The sequence below is a fragment of the Drosophila miranda genome, chromosome 4 (assembly GCF_003369915.1).
Source record: "Drosophila miranda strain MSH22 chromosome 4, D.miranda_PacBio2.1, whole genome shotgun sequence".
In the NCBI taxonomy this organism is placed as follows: Eukaryota; Metazoa; Arthropoda; class Insecta; order Diptera; family Drosophilidae; genus Drosophila; species Drosophila miranda.
Window position 1 is genome coordinate 4,945,569 of NC_046677.1, and position 3,217 is coordinate 4,948,785.

The following is a 3,217-nucleotide window of genomic DNA, read 5'->3' on the forward strand; positions in this document are numbered from 1 at the left end:
TTTTTTTGTTGGTGTTTTGCCATCTTTGATCGTTCGATAATCTTGATTCGCGCTAATAGTAGCTCGCCAACGAACAAAAAAAAATCAAAAAGTTTAATAACCACCATATATACATCAATGGCGAGCCACTAATGAAGTTTATTATCAAATTTTATTGCACTCTTAAAATGTTGTATTTTAATGATTTGTCAGAAAGGCCAACAAAATTAATTGTTTTTCGTTATTTCGTTAGCCTCAAAATAAACGCAAAGTGGGCGATGAGTTTTGAATTAAAATAATATTAAAATTAGAAACATGTGTTGGGCGAGTGATTTTTTTTTTGAGGTATATGACCATAATAATCGAGTTGATTGTGGGAAGGTGGGATTTTTACTAAAGCAATAAGAGGGGAATTTAACAAAATTAAATAAAATATTGAATATTTAAACTTTTTATAGAGAAATTAAATCAATTAAATTCAGTCCGAACACACTATAATACCCAGTACTATAGCCAAAAAAAAAGTCATAAAAGTGTACGCCCAAGGCGCTTCGTTCTAGCATTTATAGAGCCCGAAAGCCAGGTGTTCAAATAGCCAAACGACAAGTGCTTTCGACCATCGTTTCTCTGCTAAAATCGATTGAATAACCTGCGCTGGAACTAAAAAATAAGCCTGATTTATAAAGCTTCAATTAATGCTAAAGTTTTTATTGGTTTTGTAAGTTTTAATAGTCTTAAAATTAATTTAAAACCCCCCCTAGATCACTTATTAGTTCCACTTTCGAAAGAGCATCAAATGTGTGATGATATCTGACAGTGGACAGTAGATTATGCCGATGCGCTTAGTTCATTGATGCTTTTGTCATTTCATTAAACAAAATTTGAATATTAAATTAACACAATATTTAATGTCAGTGGAAAGCGCACGCATCGTAAAATTCATTAAAATATTTGTATGTGTTATTTTTTCTTATAAAGTAGTTTGCTGATTATTTTTTTTATTTCCATTTCGTTTAGTTTACGCAGCTCTCTTGATATTTATTGTACGGCTCGGAACGAAACACAGTTCGTCGGCATCGACATCGGCGGTGGCGGCATTTTTGTGTGAAATGTTTTTCGGACAAATTGAAATGTATTAATATGAAATGTTATAAATAATTTATAAGGTTTTTTTTATGCAACAGCCAGGGACTGAGAGACTGTGTTGCCCAATGAAACAGCGAAGAATCGAGCCGAAAAATTGTCACTTTAAACATGGAATTTATGTGACGTTTCTTTTTTTTCCTTTTTTTTTATTGCGGATTTCAGGCTATCAATGATAATATCGAAGTTCAGGCTGTCAGAAGTCATTAATACCCATGGAAAATGATCACAAAGCGTTTATAATATATGTATAATTTATGTTAATTGCTTGCAAAATGCAAAGTGACGACGTAGCTCACGATATGTCAGCGGCAGACAATGGATATATAATTTTATAAACCATGTATATTATGTGAAGAGACTTGTTCTCTTAGTTTCGGTGCGGATTCTGTGGATTTGGCCTTTGTAATGCGCTTTTAAATCTATATTTTATTGCCTTCGATTCAATCAAAAGAGTCCACCGACTGCCATTGCTATGCAAATCAACAGGGAAGTAGCACAAAAGATTCAATCATATAATTTATGGCACGACAATAGTTTGCTCGATTTATGATGTCAGGTGTTAGAGGCAACGACAATTAAAGCTTTTATAAATTGCTTTGTTGTGCTAAATAATAGATTGTCATCTGGTTAGGCTTAAAGACACTCAGCACGTAAATGTAATGCTTTTGTTTAGACTGTTTTTTGCGTATTTGGTTTAAAGAAACTACAGTTTTGTGAGGTGTATTTTTGAGGCTTTTTTTTAACGATTTCTAGGGTATGGCATCTTTGAATGACATAAATATGAATAGAGACCAGGAATTAGTGCAAAAAATGATCAGAGCGCAGTCCTAAACGCTTAAATTGGAAGTTAAATCATTTTTAAAATCATTTTATACGTTATTCTCGTTATATATGTAGCGAGTAATGCAGCAGCGCACCTCTGTCTGTCACATTTTTGACTGGGTTACGCGCATAATAGGCCTTGGTTTGGTTTTGCTTAGCAAAAACCAATCTGAACCCAAACCCAAATCGAAAACCTGCAGTATATCTACAGTATCTACCATATATATTGATGACGAAAAGATCTTAGGCGTACAACACTATCTATTTGTGACATTGACCAACTTTTTGCATTGATGTTGACGCTTTCGAAATTCCTTTAATTATTAGCCATGTTTCAGAGCTAAACAAAGGTTTGAACCATTGAAAGTATTCAAAAATCCATCACATAGAACTTCGTTGAAACATTTGTGTACCTATGATTCGATGTATCTCCCACGGGAAAACGTTCCTTCAATCCAAATAAACTCTGATCTACTTTTTACATATCTAATTTAACCTAATTTATCCCCGTATCGATGTGGCCAACTCTCGAGTGCACTTCCGACATGGACTTGCAGTTCGAACCGAGTCGAAACCCCTTCTATAGTATGGCTATATGCTAATTAGCTTGATGCGTTCGATAAGATAAAGCGCACACAATTTAAACTTTGCAGCTCCGTGTGGCAAATTAATTCATTTTCTTACAACTTCTTCTGCCCTGGCCCGCCCTGGACTGGCCTGGCCCCAATCTGCACTTGACCATCGTCATATTTAAGTTAATTGCTTTGCATACATTTTTAATGCGGTCAAATTAATTAGCTGGGACCTCAATCAGCAGACATTTCTTCTTGTTATTGTTGCCTGCCGTGGCCCGTTGTTGTTGCCGTGTGTCCACGTTTTTATTTATGCACAAATGCAAGAGTTGTGGCTTATAAATGTAGCTGTCAGTTGTCATAATTTATAGAATAACTGTCAGAGCCGTAACACCTTTGAGCACGATTTTCTTACTCGACTGCTGCGGTGCGGCTCCTACTGCTCTCCCACAGAGGCCTCAAAAAAAAAAAAACGAAACCAAAACCCCGAAACCTATAGCTGCCATAATCATAGCGTCAACAATTTTGATTTATGCACACAGTTCTCCATTTTTGTACCCGCTAGTCAAAAGGGTACTGGAGTACATTCAGTTTTTGTAGATGTACAGACAGAAGGAAGTGTTTCTTAATATTATATAAAGGCTTTATAGGCTGTATTGTCTTGTCCTTCTTTGCGTTGTCTTGTTGAACACCTAGAT

General features: G+C 35.4%; 1 long non-coding RNA gene across 3 annotated transcripts; it reads left to right on the plus strand.

Annotated features, from left to right (window-relative positions):
- The first annotated feature begins 246 nt into the window (after positions 1-246).
- Positions 247-1,137, plus strand: LOC117189110. Of its 3 annotated transcripts, none has more exons than XR_004473191.1 (3): positions 247-324; positions 741-932; positions 997-1,137. It is a non-coding gene; the product is annotated as an uncharacterized LOC117189110 (long non-coding RNA). The 3 variants fall into 3 exon arrangements; XR_004473190.1 differs by having other exon boundaries at positions 264-682; XR_004473192.1 differs by lacking the exon at positions 741-932 and having other exon boundaries at positions 264-697.
- Positions 1,138-3,217: the final 2,080 nt, after the last annotated feature.